The sequence below is a fragment of the Triturus cristatus genome, chromosome 6 (genome assembly GCF_964204655.1).
Source record: "Triturus cristatus chromosome 6, aTriCri1.1, whole genome shotgun sequence".
Lineage (NCBI taxonomy): Eukaryota > Metazoa > Chordata > Amphibia > Caudata > Salamandridae > Triturus > Triturus cristatus.
The window spans coordinates 757840936-757863495 of NC_140589.1; the positions used below are offsets into that span (position 1 = coordinate 757840936).

At 44.4% G+C, this 22560-nt stretch overlaps 1 long non-coding RNA gene across 1 annotated transcript in view; it reads right to left on the minus strand.

Annotated features, from left to right (window-relative positions):
- Positions 1 to 294: 294 nt before the first annotated feature.
- LOC146817818 (uncharacterized) overlaps positions 295 to 22560 on the minus strand; it is a 133934-nt gene continuing 111668 nt past the window's right edge. Inside the window, exons 2-3 of the long non-coding RNA XR_014963024.1 lie at positions 1038 to 1137; positions 295 to 416 (exon numbers count right to left, since the gene is read on the minus strand). This is a non-coding gene — a long non-coding RNA (uncharacterized LOC146817818). The remainder of the gene's footprint in view (positions 417 to 1037; positions 1138 to 22560) is intronic.

Genomic DNA, 22560 nt, shown 5'->3' on the forward strand with positions numbered 1-22560 from the left:
ATATAATAAATGCATTATAGCGGGTTCCTTAAAGAAAAGAATCCTTATTCTAAGAATTAGGTGAAAAATTGAGATAGCCAGAACCCATAAAGAGTTCTAGTTAAAGAGTATGAGAAAAGCAGGAAGTTTTAGTATTAATAATCGGCTCAAATACATCAAAATATCAAAGCAGAACTTCCCTTAAAGAGAGGGTCAAGAAACTCTCAGTAGAATCACAAAGCAATGTGAAATAAAATCTGGGACTGTGAAAAATGGCATGAAACAAAATGGTCTGTAAAGTGGTAACATACTCTAGCAACATGCACTATTATAGACATCACATTCTGAAGCTTTGCAAAATGTGGCTCTTCTTGTCTCCCGTCAACCAATCAGCGTTCAATTCTCTCTTGGGAACAGGATCACTCCTCTTCTTCTCACTGGAATGCAAAAGTCCACAGACAGTATTGTTACGTTTGCTACAAAATTATAACAATTTTATGTTCATATGCATTTCGACTCATTCAGGCCTACGTTTTTTACTACATCTTTTAACCTTCAAAATCAAATCTCTAAACAATGGTCTATGTAGAAGTCGAATCATCTGTATTAATGAAAAAGAAAACATTTTACTGAATCACCATTTATCGGGAAAAACAACTAAGACAAAAAGTCAAATACACATTTTAAATTCTGCATTTCAATGTATGAACTCTTCATTACCCCCAATAAATGACAAAAACAAATCATTAGTTAACAATGGTCTTTGTGAAAATAAAAACATTTTGTGGAAATCCATGAAAACATTTAAATAACTCTTATTCGTTTTGAAAAAACATGTTCATGGAAAGGTCAAGAATAAATTTTGTGGCGTATTTAGCATTTAAAACGCATTATTTTCCTCAAGCGTACACGTTAATTTTGCACATTTATTATAAAGTGTGTTAATTTCTTATTTAAAAAATCTCACCCCTTCCCCATCTCACATTTTATTTATCAAGCACTCAATAGTCCTCCACCAGTTCCCGTCTGGAATACAAACATTGTCAAACTATACGTACCCAATGTAGAGACATCTGAGGGATGGGCCAAACTGTTGTGTAGCAGTTGCTTACCTAGGCCCCACAGACTCTTGTTCACCAGCCCATGGAATATCATCCACTGCAAGCGAAAGAGAGAATAAGGAATTGCAAACTCCTCACAAGAATGTGAGTTGCCTGGGAAAACTATACAGAGCCTTAAACACATCTGCACCATCCTGGCAAAGCAGTATCCCCAGCCATTTATCCTTTGCTGACATCTTGGTAATCACATGCACCACACTCCCATTGTCTATTATAAAAGTCACCATCTTCCCAGCCAGCCATTGCCAATGCCCCGCCATATCAATGTTACAATTCTCAACAAAACAAAATCCAAAATTGCAATGCCGTTCCAAAACCCACCCTGTTTCAAAAGTTAGACCAATTTTCTACACACCATGCACTGGTATGCTAAAACCGAAAGTACTGTCTTCTTCAGAAAATAACTTGCGCTGCCATTTCTGCATATCATGGGCCTTCCAGACACTGTGGCAATTAAAATCTTCCAGAAAGTCAAGGCCAGATTTAATATCTTTTCACGTAACGCAATGCAGTAAGACAGCTTGCAGTGCTACGTGAAAGGGAGATGGCATGAATGAGCCATATGGCGCATTCCTGTCCTCTGCCTGCCTTGGCACACAATCAGCAGCCTAATACCAACGCAGGCACTCTTGCACCATGGAGCAAGTGTGCCTGCAAAATAAGCAGGACTGCTTTTGTGCAAGAAGGCACACCTTCCTGCACAAAAACAATTCTTACAGTCATTTTCTTCTTTATAAGTGTGCTGGAGAAGATTGATCAAGACCATGAAAGGCAATCCAATAAGCTTATTAGACCCTTTGGCTGCACCATCTGTCTCTTCCCCTTGCTTGCTACTCCAACCTACTCCCTTCACATGAGTCTGTAAACATGCTAGCCCCTCCATCTTCAGCCTATGTGTGTGCACTGTTGCTCACTAATGTGGCACATTGAGGCAATGTAGTCTTGGAAGCTGCCCTCTCTAACCCCACAACTTTATTTCTTCCTTATTTCTTAAACTGTAGTATCTGTGTTCTCATCAACAAAGGATTATCGCAAAGGCACAAGCCACCAAAACATTTCAATTAAATAACTATTTACTAGGCACTACAATGGGAGCATAGTCATCCTAAGCCAGCCAGCCTATAATGGCTGACCTCAAGATCCAGTCTCTTCCCTTTTTTCACTGCAACACAACCTAAGAGCGCTTTCCTCTCTGTCAATCTGGTACCTCTTGTAAGATCCACTCAGCCAGACCTCCTATCACGTGATATAGCTGCCCTCTTCTTCCCTGTACTACCTTTGTTCATATTCACAGTGATCCACTCCCTAAATGCTGGTTGCTCTCCTCCTCATGCTCGCATCTTTAATTCTTACAGCAGCGTCTGACCTCTCTCCTGCCTTCAGACTGTCAGCTGTCCTGCTTATCCCTTTGTATTCATCTAACCTGACGACTGGCACCGTACTCACCAGCTCTTCGTAGTTACTTCATTGCATCCTCAGATGAAGGTCTCCAGAATGCTACAATGTTGGCCCTTCTCCTTTGATGTCCTCTCAGCAGGTTGTATTCCTACTGAAATACTATCTTCTCAGATGTCACACTAAGACTGGGGGTGATTATTTTGCAGTGGAAACACCGATCCACAAAAATATAACATCCACAATATCGTCAACACAAGTAGCTAAGAATAGTAAAGCTATACTTCTCTACATGGTCTTTCCTTGACAAATAGCGGTAGTTGATATTGTGGATGGGATATTTTTGCTGCTTGATAGTTGGACTGCAATATTGTGACATATAACCCTCACTACTATTCTCTCTGCAGGAATCTCAAGATGAAGGCACTCAACCTCTTTCAATCGTTCATGGTTATTCCTACTTTCTCTTCTGGAAGCTACTTCATCTGCTCTCCCAATTTGTCTCAAATGGGTTGTTCTAACTTTTCACTACTTGGCTGCTCCACCTGCTTTTTCAATTGTACTACAACTATAGTACCAACACTCCCATGTGTCAGTGGAGACTCCACCTGTACAATCTCATCCTGGACTGACAGCGCAACATTTCTACCTCTGCTCTTTCTTTTGCCAGACACTGGCACATGTCACTGTGTCACTTCCAGCACATCCGCCATCAAATCGATCACCCGACAAGGTCTTTCTCTTGTCAAGTGCACCTGCTCAGGCAAAGTTACTATGCATTCTTTTGTCAATTCCTTAGTTACTGCACTGCTTTCTTTGCAGTGTCTTCTGTCAGGATCCCTTCCCGGTTACGCGCTGGCTGTACCGCTAGCGCGAACCAGGAAGTAAAAAGCTAAAGAACTACAGATCCCGGCATGCTCCGCGAGTCACGCCCCACGTGACCACGAGGCAACGTCGGAAATAGCGTAAAGGCAGCGGTCCGGGAACAGGACGCTGCCGATTATTCAGGTTGTTTGCGGACACCAGCCGTTACCAGAGGACTGCATAATCAGGCGGTAAGAGTGCTGTAAGAGCACGTTCCAGGTACCGCTTTTCCCGAGTTCTTGAAGCCACGAGAGGTGGGGCTCCACTTCCTTGTTAGGCACTCCTCCTCTGTTGGAAGAACCCTGGGCTGGGCTCGTGCAGAGGGGACATTAAGCACCCTCAACCAGGGACTTTGCCACAAGTTGTTGTGTTTGGGGAAAGAGACCAGTACGCAACAGTCTTTTTGGATGTGACAACACTGCTTATGGTCATTTTGATGAACTATTGCGCTACAATCTTACGTCTTGTCTGTCGGCAGAAAGCAGACAGGTTTGGCAGTGCCCGTACAGACAAGTCGTTGAATGTACCTCATTGCCAGAGTTGTGGGGCAGGACGCCTGATTGGTGAACCCCTTCCCTGACACTCAGGCAGCTATTTTGGCATCACCGGGGTTGTAGAGGAGCCACGTCATTAGAGGTGCATGTTCTTGAGCCACAGGGCATTGAGGAGTATCAATGTTCGGGGCTACTTACTTATCCCATAGACTGTGAATGCACTGCCACCCTTCAGGATACTCAGCAATTTGGTTGTCCTGTGTTTGTTCCTTTTCTTTCCTTATCCAGAAGAGAGAGAGAGCATAGGGCGAAGCCCGCAGTATTCGCCTAAAGCCATACCAGCATGTTTCTGTGGTACGTGTTGCATGAATTTCTGTGAAGTGGACGATCCATTGAGGGGTTGGAGAACAGGGTGTCACTCAACGTATTTGTTCTTCTTTGTCCTCCCTAGTGCCAGGCAGATGAATACACAAACGCCCTACTCTCTTCTGGTGTTCATGGTTCTGGTTATTTTCCTTTACAGGTAGGGGGAGGCAAATTGCTCTAGAGTGAAGTCACAAACGCATCTGTTTTGAATCTGGGCAGGGAGGTTGTGAAACGCCTACTGATATTATTTTCCTGTGTCATTTCCAGGTCTCCCTCCCTGCTGTACCTACCCTTTCCTTCCCCCGCTTGATAACTCCAACAGTCTGTGAGTATTACATTCCGGACTTGGTGTTATCGGGAGGTGGGCCCCCATAGAGCATCAACACCACTCCGAGGATCTGAGAAGGAGGTGCCTGACATCTTGTAGGAGAACACCACTGCTGCATGCACACCAGTTTCTGCAACATTAGGGTTTCCGAATCGTTCTAGCTGAAAGACCTCCCCTCCCTAAGTCACTTCCTGGTGGCAGCTCACCCACTTTTCCTAAGATACTCTTCCCTTCATAGATATGTGACTTGCCAATGGCTTACTCCCCTTCATCTTCCCACATCACAGTTTCACTGTAAAAAAACAATGCGACTGGAAGGAACCAACCTATGAACATACTCTTTAAGAGCCACAGGGCCCTTCTCCTTTTTTTGGCTCCCATTGAAGAGGATGTGCAGGTTTTGACCATTTTTGATAATGCTCATTTGATTCCCTGCCTTCTTGTCCCACCTCTTCTGCAAACTCCCTACAAATCTTGGATTGACTAAATGGATGCTGTCTCTGCTTCCAGGATCCCTACTGCGTGCTGTGGTAATTGTAAAACAAGTATTGGGAATGCCAGCCGTTCAAAAGTGAAAAGGTTTTTACAAACTACCACTAAGAAAACACAGGTGTTGCTTTAACAGGACAAGGCAAGTTCCCCTGACAGACAGAGTAGGCACAGACTGCAAAGCCCCAACATACAAGCACACCCACTCACAATACCACATGTACGAGAGCAGTTCAAGACCTTTATTTCAAAGGCGGTACCAGTGAGGGTGATACAGGCAGAAAGGAAAATGAGGCAGAGAGGAGGGTGAGAAGGATAACATGAGAGAGCGAGGAGGGCTAGAAAGGAAGGAGGAGGAGGATGTATCAAAGATGTAGATGTTGGAGGAGTTGAGGTGAGGTGAAGGGAGAGGCAGGGGAGGTAGATGAAGGTGAGAGAGGAAATTGAAGAATAGATAATGGAGGGTAAGAAAAAGAGAGAGGATAGTGAGGCAGAGATAGGAGGGTAAGGCACACTCAGGGGAACAAGAGGGCGAGGTGGAGAGAGGGGATTGGAGAGGAGACAGAGGAGGGTGAGGTCAAGAGAAACAAGGGTGAGGTAGAAAGGAATAGGCCATGTTACAATGCATGCGGTACATCGCATGCCATTACAATGCGGTCATTACACAATAACCGCATTGTTACACCGCATACCATTACAAAGCAAGTCGTTACAACGACTTGCTGTAGGGGGCGTGCTGGATTTTGGAATAGTATAATTTACTATTCCAACTCCAGTCTGTGCAATAGTAGGGAAGGTGTTGGGTTTTAAATCCAACACCATCTGCCCCCTACAGTAAGTCATTGTAACAACTTGCGTTGTAATGGTTTGCGGTGTAACAACGCGGTTGTGATGGCATGCGATGTATCACATTCGATGTAAACAATGTTTCCTGGTAGAAAGAGTAAGGTGAGAAAGAGAGATGATGGAGAGGGGAACAGAGGATAGTGAAGCAGACAGAGAGCAGGAGAGGTGAGGGAGTGGTGGGAGAGGGGTGTGATGTAGACAGAGGAAGGTTAAACAGAAAAAAGAGAGTGAGAGAATGAGGAGGATGAGGCAGATAGAGAAGAGGTGAGGCAGAAAGAGCAGTTGAGAGAGAGAGCAGGTTGAGGAGGAGGGAGGGGTATGTGAGACATAGGGGCACAGTGGGATGAGGCAGAGAGAGGAGGACAAGGCAGAACGAGGTGAGTAGGGCAGAGTGGGAGTGAGGGTGAGAGAGGAGGGTTAGGCAGAGAGAAGAGAGTGAGGCATCGAAACTGAGGTAGTGACTTCGAGAGAGGGAGGAGCATGTGCTGAAGAGAGGGGTCATGGTGTGCAAGAGAAAGAGAGGAGGAGAGAGGACAGGGATGCAGAGAAAGGAATAACAATGAGGTGAAAAGAGGGAGGAAGGTGGGGTATAAAACCTAAATCACTCACATAAGCTGGTGAGTCATTAAGTACAGAACTTCACAACACATAACCTTTCAGTATAAAACTAAGAAACAAACGTTGGTGAGAATTGGTCACTTCACTCTTTTGATTTGAAAAGGAGGTGAGTAAAGTGCACTGATAAGCACAATATCACAGCGAGTCAATGGAAACGTTTCAAAATAAAACCCATTGATATACTATCGACAAATATTCAAACAGCATAAATTTTAAAGCTTTAAGACACAAAAATGTGACAAGCTTAGAAGCATGAAACCCCCAACCTCATGTGAGATTGGGAACTATAATGCAAAAGTCATTTTAAACATTCAAGGGCGATATTCTGATGGGACCAATGGAATGTTAGAAACAACAGAAAAATAATTGATAGTACTTGCTATTGAAGTAGGACTTTGACCAGTTTGAAAGAAAGAGGGCCTGTACAAATATACTTTTACTTTTTTCAGAGATGGAAGAATAATCAATTGCAACCGAGCATACACAATATTGTGAAGTTAATATGCTGTAAACGTATTATCATTTTTTGTTTCGTTGTCAACCTCTGATCATAAAAAATATATTTGCTTTCATGAATTAAATATATTATTTGACTTCACACTAATGAAAGTATTATCAGAAGTATAAATCATACCTACAACTGTCATTTAAATACACATGTGTGTCAATGCAATGGCATTCTCTAAAACCACTAATTCTAAACCATTGGCCACCACAAACAGACCTAACACTGAAAGACCAACCACCATCCATATTTTCACACTCACATCCACCGCCTTCACTCTAACTTTACTCGATGACCTACATGAATGCGTATTGTGAAGTATTATCATCAAAGTCAAGCTCTTCAAAGTAGGGCACAGCCATCTTGCCTTCATAAGTTATGCACTTAATTAAGTATTTTTAAATAAAAGGAATTATCCTGGTACTCTTCCAATAAGTCGTCATCATCATCCACCTGCTAAAAACGAGTCATCCGCGTTCCTCAAATCACCAGCAAGTACTGCTCAGAATTATGAACAGCCTAGTGAAATCTCCCACAATTCAAATCCGTTATAATATTCATGAAGAAGTAGATATAAAATGTATAGCATTTGATACTACTCAATATATGCTCACAATGGTAGTTCAAATGATTATGTTACCTCTCCTCTTTGAGGTGCTCAGGGTTGAGAGCTCGTCTGGTTTGACACCTTTCTAGCAAACCAGACATGGCAAATAAAACATGGCTACCTCCTATTGGACTACACCTCAAAATGTGAGGGTTCATAAAGGAGGGCCACCTTAACGTGAAACTCCAGCCCCTCCTCAGGGACACTGACAGGCATCTGCTGTCCTTGATCTTCCATGCCAGTGGCACACAGCTCTACCTTTGAATCACCAGAAAATAAAACCCCAAAAAATCTACATAATGGGAAACTAGGATGTCCGTTATTGTGCCCCTAACTGTGAGAGACAAAATAAAAGGCCCTGTACTGTTTACTAGTTTTGCTTACTGATTGTTTCTAAAAAAAATTAAAAAAATGATTTTGAACAACAATAAATAGAGTATCGGGGACCATTGTGTGACAGCCAACATTATGAAACTGATAACCATACTTTTAGTCAAGAACTCTCACAGTTTTGCACCATTATGCCAAGGACAGCCAGTATGTTGTCATAAATGACAACTATATGTCAAAGATGAGCTATGTGTCTGCAAGGGGCAGCCATAATGTGGTCAAGAATGTCGATATTGTGTCAAAAGTGGTCCACAATTATGTCAGGCATGAAGTTCATCTTCAGAGTCTAGAATATGTTGATGATAAGCCACCACCATAATGTTTAGGCTATCCAGAATCTCATTCCTTTAGAATTTAATGGATGGCCCATTATTATACCAGTGAGAGCCAGTCTGTCCTCAAAAATCTTCTCACTATGTCAAAGATAGGCTTCTATTATGTCTGAGGTAGCCAAAATGACTCCCTACATTACTACAGTGTGTCACTGATGGACACCAACTTACATTTTACTGAATTTAAAAATTAGTGGCACTAAAAATATCATACTTTTTTACAGAGATAGAAGAATGATCAATTGCAACCAAGCATACACCATATTGTAATATGTTTTAAAATGTTTAGCATTTTTTGTTTTGTCGCCGATCTCTAGTCATGAAAATTATTTTAGCATTTCATAAATTAACCATAATATTTGACCCCAATGTAGATAGTATTATAATATAAATCATACTTACATCAATCATTTAAATACATATGAGTCAGTGCCCTGGCAAGTCAATTCAATTTCATTCTCTAAAAAAATAAAGACATCAAACCTTGGCTAGCCCAACCAAACCCAGCACTGAAGGTCCAACCACCAATCAATATTTTCCCTGAATGTCCACAGTATTTCTTCGAAGGGTTACTAATATGCCTGAAATAGACAGACTTCTACCCTGAGCAAGAGATGAGGTATAGATGGGCCACTATTATGCCAGAGATAACCAGAACTCCAGAGTCATAACCAAATTAATCTTGCCCTGCTCCAACAGGAACGGTCCAGCCCAAAACATCAGGCCAAGATCCATTCAAACAGAAACACAAGTAAATCCAGGCCAATTTTAGAATTTTTGTACCAGAATGTCACCTTAAATATCCACAGTGTACAATGGAAGGCCACTAAAATGTCAGGGACAACCAGAATGTTGCAACACACTAACCCTTGGAAGTCCCAGGTGAGGGAACTAGAGGTACGGGGCACTCATAGCAAGCTGGCCTCCAACGTAGCATGAATACACAAAAGAAGCTGTTCCAAGTTACAATGACCGAAACTTAGTAGGTACTAAGTGAAAATACTGGCATCTCACAAAAAGTGAAGGATTGTCCTCACACACCACCTGGTGTCATGCTTCATCATCAGCAATCCTCGCTCTCTAAGAACTTGCTTTGATAGAGAGCGGGCCTACACCTGGAGACATGGATGCACTTCTAAAACTAAGTGGGGGCCCGTGAAAGTGAGTGAAATTCTAAAAATCAGTATAATTGGCAAAATATCTTTATTCAGATAGGCAATTATATGAAATTAAAAATACAAGAACAGTGAAAAGGGGAGTTATTGCCTCGTCACTGTAGTGGTTAAGTTTGTGGACGTGTTTCTGCCTTGGTGGCCCGAAAGGACTGCAGCATTCATCAGGACGGGAAAATAAAAAAATGGGCTCCTATCTTACCAAAATATTATTATGAAGTTACCACTGGTTAGGATGACCTGTGTCACAATCTACCTAAGATGATTTCCTGAAACCTGTAAATATAATGGAGAAGAGAGATTGACATCAAAACATTTGGTCATAAGAGAGTAAATGCCCCACATGTATTACTAATACATATATTGGCTATTTGTGTGTAACACGTGTCACTGCAAAGGTGAAACACACGCAGTTTCATTAAATGAATGTGAGACCAGCTCACAACCTTACCCTGGTCAAGCTTCCTACACGCCCAATGGGAGGAGAGTGAAGGAGAGACCCCTGTAGGCAATCTCTGGAAGAAATAGAAATACTGAACAAGTCAGCTACTATCAACCAACCTTTTCCTGGTGGGGAAATGGAAAGGTATTCCACACGTGCACATTCATACTGTCATTCATGCTCTTACTACAGCAAGGTGCATCTCTCGCCGTGATCCTAGATGAGTATGCTTTTCATACCCGAAGTAGAATGAGCAGTGTTAAAATCAGGCTTTAAATAGTGCCCTTAATGATTAAACCTCGTAGACTGGATGCACATGTGCTCGTAATGACTGTTTAAAAAGGTTCCCGGTGTCTGAAAAGAGAACCTGTTATCTATGGTCTGCATGCCTGATCCTCGAGTCAGCAGGAAGAAAAAAAGGAAAACCTGTATTCCGGCCGAACACCTGTAGTATCCCGGTGTCATACAGAATGCAGCCTGGCCTTGCCTGGATCGCGCATGAGCAAGCAGCGCGGGGCGGTGCTGCTCGTGTGTACACATGTGAACACCGCCTGTTCTCATGATAATACCTATGCTCAGCTCTCCCCGCAAGCGTTTTTTTGTGTTATTCAGGGTACGCGCCGGTGTGAAAATGCCGCGTATGTTTCTGCAAATATTGCTGTTGCTATAAAAAACGAAGGAAAGAAGAGATTCAGGACTTTTCTTCTGAGAGAATGCAGGTCAAAGGTTCTAGAGTTCTCTACGAGGATGTCCCTGAATTGGGGGTGTATTCCTGAACATCGTACATGTTGTCAAAAAGAACAGATTTACGATTCCTTTTCAGGAAAAGCCAATAATAATTGTTGCCATAGTAAAATAGTTGCTAAATTCTAACTTTGAGAATAAATGCTGGGACCTGAGTGCATTTTAAACAGGGGAAATACATGATGCATAAATGTATTAAAGAGTGCTGGGCATAAAAATCATTTCAGTTTAGATGTGTTACCCTTTAGTTTTTACTCTCATACACATTGAGGGGGGGTTTAAAATGTTATATGTATATAGGGAAGATATAATAATGGCCTAAATAGTGCGCAAACCAGTGGTATATTGTCTGTCAGTATGCCTATGTTTGTAGTTGCATTATTACCCAATCTGTACCCAAGGTATCTCATCATTCAGTCCTGTAACCCATATTCATAGATGGTATACCCATCGTTGCTCTCTGGTATGGAGAATTTTCTGAATATCTGGGCTTGTCCTTCTAATGGCCTCAAGTACTACCCATCTCAGATCTAAGTCTTTATTGTTGTGTTCCAAGTAATGCCTTGTCCATTTTGTGTTAGGTTTTTTGCATCTGATGGTGCTCCTGTGTTCGTTAATTTCAAACCTTGATCTTTCTTGTTGTCATACCCATGTACATCAAATTGCAGGGGTATGTAAGCAAATAGATAACATTCTCGCTATTGCAGTTGCTGAAGTTTTTTAGCACCCATGGTTTGTTGGTTTTTATATCTACCTCTTTTGTTGTGCTGGTGAAGGAGCATGCCACACAACCACCACAGGGGTAGTATCCAACTGGTCTTTGATTGCCCCACAAAGTTGTTTGGTTCTGGATCTTTGGTAGTGGTATCTTGGTGTGGACCAGTTCATCCCGTGTGCTTGTGTTCCGCTTAAAAGCAAAAAGTGGCGGCGCCCAGTGTTTTTTCCCCCATGAGGATGTGCCAATGTTTTCGTACAATGTTTTGTACTTTGTTCAATACCAGAGTGTAAGGGGTGACACACACTACTCTTTCGTTCTCTTTCTTTTCCTGGGTCTCAAGTAGAGTTTCCCAATAATTATTCCTGGCTCTTTTTCTTGGTTGTCTGATCGTTCTTCTGGGATAATGGCGTGTTGACAGCTTGTTCTCCAGTATCTCAGCCTGTTCATCATAAGTTTCGATGGTTGAGCAGCTCCTCCGAATCCTGAGGCATTGGCCTACCGGTAGATTTCCTAGGGTTAGTGTGTGGCATGGTTTGTACTGCTGACGGCTGTGGGATCGAATTAAGGGGCATTTCTCTCTGAAAAAGATTGGCATTAGTAGCCAAAAAACAAGGGTACCTTGAATATAAGGAATAACCTCCCACCACACCTCCAAGTCCACCCCAATCTGGTGAGACCTATTACCCTACCCCTTGCCAGCAATGGATAACAAACTCACATTTGATGAAGCAACTTTTGCAGAAGTACTGAGAGCACTGTCTCTGTTAGAAGACACAGTTGTAGCCCAGACGGTAAAGAATTAGGATGAATGGGATGCCCTCTCCGCAAGTAAGAAAGAACAAATTCGCACTGCCTTACACGGTGAGTTTATGACTGAATACCTCCGGAAAAACACAGCACCATGAGGCCTGATAGTCGCTAATGAACCCAGACTTTTCCTGAACAACAAAGAATTCTGGAAGAATTGGTCATGCATTGTGTGGAAATGCACTAAGAATTGATTAGTGTTAATCATTAACACAGCCAGACAACTAGCCGACGCCTTACTCGTGGAAATACAAAAGAGTGAGAGTAAACTTAAGACGTCAGTGCATATTTCTGTCTTTACAAAGAAACTAGAGGAGATTAATAATGACCATTCCCAATATAAGGAATATCTTACACAATCTAAACTTAACAAACTCAAAAAGGATGTACAGAAATTTAGCCAGGAAACAACTTACCCGTACATCACAGATGAGTACTATGAAAAACCACAACCCACGGGAAGAAGACAGCAGCGATTCAGACCCACACCACAGAACTGGACTTTCAGTTCCAGAGAAGAAAGGAGTGGAAGTGACAGCACTTTCAACACTCTCCCAGCAAAGCGAGAGGTGCTACGAGTTCCTGGGGTCCTGTCCTGCTGCACCTGGGCACTTCCGCCCGACATCGCGCCCGGAGGTGCAGAAAAACGCGAGGCTCCCTCGGAGGAGCGGGGGCACTTTCAACACTCTCCCAGCAAAGCGAGAGGTGCTACGAGTTCCTGGGGTCCTGTCCTGCTGCACCTGGGCTGCCTACGCTGTGAGTCCCCCTGCCGCTGCCCTGACATCGCCGGCTGCAGCGCGGAGACCACAGCTCCAAGGGTGCTGAGCGGCACTGGGGCACTTCCGCCCGACATCGCGCCTGGAGACGCAGAAAAACGCGAGGTTCCCCCCGCGTCGCGGGACGCGCACGGGCGGCGCCGGGCTAAGCCCGGGCAAAGGGCGGGCCGTCAGTGGCCGTCAGGGGCCAAAGGAGGCCGGGCTGGGCCACCCCTCGTGAGTCTCATCACAAGTAAGAAAAGTGTTTGCGATAGTGACTGTGGACACGGACAAATACATGATACACTGTATATTGTAAATAAGTACCTAAATCTAGGTGAGACACTGACTGCTAGGAGGCCACTTGTGCTAACATTATGACAAGTAAGGTTAAAACCCGAGCGGCTAGGGCGAAATGCAATTCCTCGAGCCTGCGCAAGTCGCAAACACCAGAAATAGGTATAATCCCATCTCCAGCCTCAAAGCCTACGGCCATTGATCGCATGCTGCAGAAAGCTATTGGGGCTGTATCATGCGAAATTGAGTGAACAGAGAGACGTTTGTCTCTAATCCCTCAGCCGGATTCCCCTACTCTATCACTTGGTCCAGCAAGCGAAGTCATGACTATCTCTCCCTTTTGTTCCCCACAAATCCTGGACCTAGATCCCCTATGTATGCAGCTGGATACCGGGATAAATACGGGGGTATTAGACTCTAGTAACTCACCCCAAAGGATTGGGACACGGAAGGTATATAAAAAAAAACGGAAAGTGAGGAAAAGTAGAGCCAGTATTCCCCCAAATGAAATAAGTAGTAGAGCAAGGGATGAGCAGGCAGACAAGGTGGCCCAGAAATCAGTGCCACCTCTATGGGCAACGCAGATTGTGGTAGACTTACAAAACTACCTGGAATCATTTATTGTAACCCAAATAAAACCCCTGGCTAGTAGGCTGGACAAAATCCTAAATGAGGTAAAAAATAGAAGTAGGATTTTGGGAAATACAGGGGAACAGCATACTTGTATATTAACGCATGATACCAATATAGGCCCACAACAGGCCATTCAACCGATGGGGCAGAATGACGGTCAATCTCAAGGGAGTTTGGCCCCAGAAGTAATGAGCCATTCGGTACAACAGGATAGAGCCCTCACTTTAAATACTAGGGCACCACAGAATGATCATGGCCCACCCGAGCAAATGCCATCAGTACCACAAATAACAAAACAGCATCGAACAGAAAGGGCGCAATCACCAAAGCAGCTCAATGTTGAGGTCCCTTTGATGCCACCCAGGGCCCTGCCAACAATTAATCTCCCACCGGAAGCCTCCCCTTATGTTATAGTGCTTGCAGGAGCACCAGAATTAAGGGGCGACCAGAACGAGACACATGGAGACTTACACAATAAGGTCACACATTGGCTTCATATCAATAAACCTTTGACTAGTAATGATAACGCTAGTGGGGAAATACTACATGTCAGAAGGGTAGACTGGGTAGGCATTAGACGCAAGGACATTGCGGGTAACTGTATTATAGTTAACTTTAGGGACAAAAGAATTGTGGAACACATTATGTCGTACGGGTCAGTTAATCACTCTAGTAGCATACAATCATTGCCACTGGGCTATTTTTATCCCAGGCATGTAGCACCTTATGAAACCTCATCAGTGGGGAGACACATGGAGAGATCCAATAATTATAGGGCCCAGGGGCATGTTGGCGACGGCCCTAGAGCAAGGAACCCTGCACCCTTAAGCTGGCGTAATAGGTTTAGCCCCCTGACATCGCTTGAGGAGAATGATTGACTCAATTGCTCCTTATCCACAGCAGACCCCTGGCTTAGATGGAAAAGGAGGAATATGACCACTGAGGAACCACAAGAGGCAGCAATAGAGATAATACAAACAAATACCTTATTAACCCCCCGGCAACGGAAGAAGGCCGAAATCCCGTGTAATTGTAGGGGGGAGAGCCTCGGCAAATCTTCAATACAGCTAACCGCACCAGGGGGGGGAGATACCTTAGCTTTGAGTAAGACAAGGGAAAAGAGCAGCGAGCACACACCACGGGGTAGTGGAATAGCACTAGGAATAACAACGGGATTGTCAAATATATCACCTAACCTGGTAGGCATAGCTGGCACACACAAAATTTCGGGAGGGATACAACTCATCTCCTGGAATATAGCCGGTTTGGCAAATAAATTCAATAACTGTGAGTGGAGGCAGTACATAAATCAGTTTCAGATAATTAGCCTCCAGGAGACTTGGGTGGTTGACAACAGTCTCTTTCAAATGCCTGGGTACAAATGCTTTTTTGTCCAAGCCCAAAAATCAAGATCAGGCAGAGCTAGGGGTGGCCTGTCCATATATGTGGACCTAAATCTACAGGGATCATGGACAGGTACGAATTGGTCCTCGCAGAACCTTCAGGCCATATGGTTCAAGGGCAAAGGGCTAAAGTTGACACTGTTTAATGCCTATAATAATGGGCCCCCAGGGGATAACAATTCATTCCCCCTGGAATTGGATCATAGGTTGACCCAAGAGATGGAAGTGAGCAAGGGGGCACCAGCCCCTGCTATTCTAGTTATGGGCGATTTTAACTGCCACCTTTGCCCGGCTTTACTTCCCACTGATGCCGATTGGTCCCATTGTCCAGTTAAAAATGGACCCCACTTTTGCCACACTCAGGAAGGCATGGCTTTCACCAAAGTTTTAGATACTCATTATTTGGCGCACACCATGAATATGATGGCTCTGGACAAAGATGGGCTGCTCCCCCCCACCTTTAAGGGTCGAGGCTGTTCGTCATTCATTGACTACATTGTTTTATCTAGCCCCCTAAAACATAGGGTCATAGCCGCAGGGATTGAATGGAGTCCTTTTAGTGACCACAATCCTGTGGTATTGGAGCTTTTTTATTAGCCCCAGACTGGCAGGGAACAGTCGGGTGGCATCCATCAGAGAGCAACAGACCAGGGGAGGCGGCTTAGGTGGTCAAAGATAGATGGGGAATACTTTTATAAATCCCTTATGGACAGAGGGAAAACCTTTATTGATGACTGTCTTGATCCTACAGTGGAGGGGTCATTGTTAATTGAAGCATTTGGGCAGATAACTAACTTGGTGGATGGGCTTTTAAAAACTAGTGCCCCAAAAAGGAGAACTGATTGCCCGAGATGGTTCGATGGGGACTGCTCCCGTGCCTTAAGGGACCTTAAAGGTAGTCTTAAGGAAAGGCCAAGAGATAAACAAAAAGTAGCTCAGTGTAGATTGAGGTACAAGAAAGAGATCAAGAGAAGGAAGGCAATTTTACAGGGCGACGCTTGGGCTGACTTAAGAGAGGTCGCAGAAAGGAGAGATATCACTGAGTTCTGGAGAATAATCAACAAACCCTGTTTCCAGGATAAGAATGCACCAGTGAGTGGGACAAATATTCTCCCGGACCAGTGGCTCACACACTTTAAGGGACTGTATAATTATGGCACAGCACCCAGTTTAGAGGAGGGAGGGACAACTAAGCTGGGGCAGGACGTTTATTTCACTCTAAAAGAAATCGCAGTGGAAATCGAGGGTCTGACAAAAAACAAGGCCCCTGGTCCTGATGGGACACCTCCAGATCTGTTCCTGAGTAATATTGAGCTATGGGCCCCAATATTTACGAGAGTGATAAATGCTGCCTTTAGGCTGGGCCTTCCCCGAACTTGGTCAACAGCCATAATCGTCCCGATTTTTAAAAAGGGGAACAGGGATAGCCCACAATGCTACCGCCCAATCTCACTTATTGATGTGTCAGCCAAAATATTGGGCCGGGTAATTTTGAAACGCCTGACTGAGTGGACCGAGGAGAATAATATTATCTCGGACACGCAGTACGGGTTTAGAACAGGGAGATCCACAAGCGATCAATGTTTGAACCTGTATATGCTGGTAGCGAAATATACCAAAGCCAGCAATGAAGCCATTTATCTGGGGTTCATGGACTTGGCAGCCGCTTTTGACCATGTAAATCGGGACAAACTGTGGTCCTTGATGACACAATTGGGGATTGACTTGGGATTGATTAACATCTTGAGGGAATTACACAGGGACACCTCAGCAAGAGTACGCTATAACATGGAGGGAGGGTTGACGGAATCCTTCCCATGTACTAGCGGGGTGAGGCAAGGCTGTATTTTGGCCCCCTTTTTATTCTCACTCTATATTAACAACTTAGAGAAGTACCTGAACAATTTAAAAACTGATTGTCCATGCGTAGGATCACGTCCTATCCCAGTTCTTCTTTACGCTGATGACGCGGTCCTACTTGCACGTACACCCAAGAGCTTACAGCTGCTAATAGGTGGTTTTGTAAAGTTCATGGCAAACTTAGACTTATCAGTGAACTTGGGCAAGTCATACGTGATGCTGGCTGGTAATAAACCCTGTAATAATTTTTCTTATAAAATAGGTAGCCATATATTAGAAAGAGTTCAGGCCTTTTCGTATTTGGGCCTATTGTTCGATGGCTCCTTGCAATTTAAACCCCTGGTTGAGGAACGCTGTTGCAAGCTGATATCCTCCAACGGTGCTATTGCAGGCTATGGACGTAGAGTGGGCCGATGGTCCCCCGAGCAAAGTATCAATCTTTATGGAGCGATATGCTGCTCCAAGGCCATCTATGGCGCAGAAGTGTGGGGATTTGTAAACATTCAGCAGTTACAGAGGGAAGAAAATAAAATTCTACGCTCAATTCTGAAGATTCCTCAGAGCACCCCTGCTGTAATAGCCCACAGAGAACTAGGGAGGCCATATTTTGAAGATTTGGTCAAACTCAGACCTATTCTGGCATGGTTGAGATCCTGGCTTAATCCTGAGGCGACTTTAAGTAGACAAATTATAAATGACTGCCTGGGAAGGGATAGAAGCTTGAGTATACCATGGTTGAAATATGTACTGACCAGTCTGGAAAACCTTGGCCGCAAGGATCTCTTTTTAAATCCAACGAGAATTGTGTCACAAGATAAGTTGATTATAAAGAGATTATTCTTGGCCCAGAGATGTAAAAGCAGAGCAGAGGCTGAAGGGATTAAAAGCACCGTGAACGCCCATAGCCTGGTAAAAAATAGTGTGGGTATGGAGCCGTATTTGTGTCTCATGCATAACGCTCAGGATAGATTTTTAATGGTGCGTTTTAGGCTCAATCTTTTATCTCACTTACTGGCTGATCCACCAGGTTTTATTTCATCGATTGAGCAGAAGGGTGCCTGCGGCTGCGACAATAGGTCTCCGCAGGACACCCTTCATTTTGTACTTTTGTGTCCTTTTTACTCAATGCCTAGGCGCAGATTCCTAATAAGAATCCTAAAGCAAGCGAAATTTGCACACGCTAAAGATGCATTAATATTTTTGCAAAAAGCGGCCGACCCCCTGACACTTTGTAGTATCATGAATTTTATCAGAGTTGCGGTACGACTAAGGGCAACTAGAGAACCAACTTGATTGTTTTAAAAAAAATGAAATGTGTTGCTTAGTTTTCTTTCTACTAAATGTGTAATTGCAGTCAGGTTTCTGGATAATGATTTAATTGTATTTTTAACTGTCTGTATATGTGTGCTTTTATGATGTTTTTTAATCATCGAATAAAGAAATACTGACTGACTGACTGAAGTGACAGCAGCAGTGATGAAAGCACAGGACGCCCCCATAGGAAACATTTCCCAAACTTGCAACAGCCACCTATGCACCCTCCGATGCACCCATTTGGCTACTGACAACAACCCTATTATCTGGCAGGATTTCCATTTCAACAAGGTCTACCGCCTTTTTTATACAGGGGCAGAGGCAGGGGAAGATAAAAACAGTCAAGACAACACACCAGAGTACATTGGGAGGATCAGACACCCAACATAGTAGTCACACGGAGCAAAGTGAAAGAACAAGGACCAGCCACGAGCAGGGAACTACTAATATAGTCAACCTGAGTGGTCATACGCTATCGCCGGATGAAGACTCTGGTCTCTCCAAAGGGTTGGGACTCATACTAACCCCCAGGAAGTATCTCTTTGCCCTACATACCGAACTGGCTCAGTTCTTCAGAAAAATCAAACTTAGGGGCTACTTTGAAATTTCAGAATCTGAACCACGCAATCTACTTAACACTGGACTGAGAAAGAAGTCTACTTTCGTGACACCTACACAGTCCATTCCATGCCATGCACTGGCCTTTGAACAGGCGGTACTGAATGAAATAGAAACAATCGACTGCCAGAACAAAAAAGGCTTTCAGTACCTGAAGAAAGGTGAGAGAAAAGCACTCATGGAACTGAAGGAGAATACTGAACTTGTCATCAAACAATCAGACAAGGGCGGGGTGATCGTTATCATGAAGAAAGACATGTGCCATGAAGAATGCATCCGATTGTTATCAGATGGAGACAGCCATAAAGTTCACCAGACTGACCCAACTCCAAGGCTTGTGAACAGAATTAAGATCATGGTGTATGAGGGTCTGATGAACGATTGGATAACCAAACACGAAGCTGAGTTTCTGGTGTGTGATAGCCCGCACCCCTAGATTTTACACGCTCTCCAAGATTCATAAAAATAGGATGCTGGTGTCAGGAAGACCTATAGTGTCAGGTATAGGCTCAGTTCTTGAGATTGGTTCCTTAGACCTATCGTACAAACGTCCGTCTCCTACCTGACACAAAGGATGTCCCTTGCCTCCTCAGTGACCTTGAGATCAATCCAGCTGAAGATCTATTCATCACATTGGGGATCGAGGCGCTGTACACCAGCATACCCCAGAGACGCACCTTAAGTGTGGTGGAACACATTCTACTGGAGTAAGATTTGGGAATATATGTCACTGAGACACTTCATCATGGAGTGTGCAGAATTGGCAATCATGGAAAACTTCTTTGAATATGAAGATACAATAAATCACCAGATCAGAGGTACTTCCATGGGGAGCACTTTTGCTCCAAGCATGGCATGCCTCTACGTACTGTAAAGAACAATGGGAGAGCTAGGGAAAAAGGGGGGGGGGGTACGTCCGTATCCCCTGGATGTAAATAAATTTTGTCAAAGGTGGACAGACCCAATGTAGTGTGGTACGGTCAAAATGAAGCAGTGTTTGGGAACCCACAAAGTGGGTTAAAAGGCCCCTCACACACCAACCTAGTTGGTGTCATGCTTCATCATTGGGGCCCCAACCGGGTGGCCGAATGCCCCCGGTTGTGCTGCAACGCCTGACTACAGCGGAGCTGGTGTGGTGCAAGAATGTGATGTGGTGATGATTAAAAACATATATCTCTGAGAATCCTTGCCATAAGAAGATTTATTATTGGCGGCTCAGGATATAGACTAAAAAGATATGTGATGCAACTAATGAAGAAATAATTATCTGCTAGTTGGCTGTGTTGTGGGTCTACATGTTTCAGCTCACGTATAAAAATAAAGAGGAGCTTTCGTCAGGACCAGTGTATAGTGAGTGGCAAAAAGTGAAGTGCCACGTGGTGAAAAAATATTAAAAAGGTTATTTACCTACACACTAGCTAAGGTGTGTGGACACAGTGTCAACAAAATTGCGGACACTGCGGCGCAAACCTGTGGGAGAAAACAAGACAGCACAAAAGACACATAAGAGAATTACATTTGGTGCCCTGGATTGCAGGAAACAATCAAATAGATTTTTAAGTGCTGTGATTAATCAAACCTGTCTTCAGAGAACGTACCGTTGGTGACACACACACTATTGAGGTGTATCATGCTGCTAAGCGAAAAGGCGGAGGCAAGACCATTAGAGATGCTAGGTAAGACGCAAAGCGTTCTGTGAACTAGGGGTGCCAAGTGGTAAATAATACGGCAATACTACAATGAGCAAATGGTGAACTGTACACGAATAGCGCCAGGTGATTATACCGGCAATGGTCGTGAGACCTCTACATGAGGTGTGTACATAGTGAGAGGCCCACTGTGCGCTAGTGAGAAGAGGCTAAATGGAGCCCGTAAGCGCTAGAGGTATGGGGTGGGCACAGTCTCAAGGAGAGGAAAACAATGCGCAAAACAGAGAGGGGAAAAGGATAATTACACTATGGCTGAGTGAGAGCGCTGTGCAGGAAGCGGGAGGGGGGCGCTCCTTACAACAATTCTGTGGACAGAAGAAATAACAAGTTTAAAAAGCGAGGTAGGAAGGGAAGTAATGGTATCCAGGGTGAGCGAGTGAGAGACACCTTACTTGGTTGTGAAGCTACCATCGCCTGGCACCTACTGTGGCCTCCCGAAGTCCCGGATGCTGAGGGACCCAAGGGAAAAGGAGATCAAATAGGGAGGTACTCCATTGTGTACGTGCGTGTGTGCTGGTAAACTCGGGCGGGGCCGAGTGGACCACGCATGCGTGTAGGGGTAGCGCATGGCTGGCGCGCATGCGCGACAGATACCCAGGGATTAGGAGCAAAAGCGCCTGCTCAAGGGAGCGGTGTGAGTTCAACGCGCATGCGTAGGGGAAGAAAGCCTTGGTGGGTGTTTCACTGAACCCGTGCATGCGCGGAAGCTGGGGATATTTCGAACACATGGTAGGACGGAAATTACACAAAAAGCAGATGCCCATTAGGTAGTTTAAGCCTGATCTTGAGGAAGTCAGGAAAATTCATAATAATGAACGAGGTGGGGATGCTAGAAGAAATAGAAGCTGGTATTGTGGAAAAGCCACTGGGGTGTACATAAACATCTAAGGCCAGCTGAGTAGTGAAAGCCAGGGCCTGTAAGGGGGTGGAAATACCAGATGGCAAGATAAGCCAGTACTGAAATGGGAGATGTGAGAAGAGGGAAAGAAGGGGTGTACCTGACATGTTGTGGGTAAAGACCATGGATAGGCGTAAACCTGTGGTTCCAGATCAGAAGGTTTAAGCCTATTAAGAAGATGCTGTCAGGACTTTCTCAAGCAGTTCCAGGGGATATTATCGTTCAAACCAATGATGTGGCTCGAGAGGCGATATATCCATCTTTGTTCCTGTTCCAGGAGACGGGTCTGAATGTTGGGAAGGTTGTGGTCTAGGGCTTCGAGTATGACCCATCTCATATCGTTGGTCGTGTGGCCTTTTTCCAAGAAATGATTAGTCATTTTGTAGTATTTTTCTTGCAGCGTATTGTGCTGCGGTGCTCACAAATGCGGGTTTTGACTTTGCGGGTGGTCATACCAATGTAGGTCAGATTGCACGGACATAAGATCCGGTATACAACATTCTCTGTGTTACAATTGGTATGTTTGCGTAACTCCCATGTCCTTCCAGGTTCCAGGTTCAGGTATTTGGTTGTCTCTGTGATATGGCATACGCTGCAGTTACCGCAAGGGTAGTGCCCTTTGATGTTGGGGAGGCCCCAGGCGTTGAGCACCGTGTTGGAAGGTCTGGCGGGGACCCCCGGTCTGGTAGATACTATGGTGTCCTTGATGGATCTAGCTCTTTTGGTTGAGAGAAGGGGAGGTTCCCATTTCAGGTGGCCTGTGTTGAGGATCTTCCAGTTCTTTTTAATGATCTGGGAAACTTTGTTGGTCACCGTGTTGTAAGTGGTAACACACGTGAGTGGAGGGGGGGTGGGT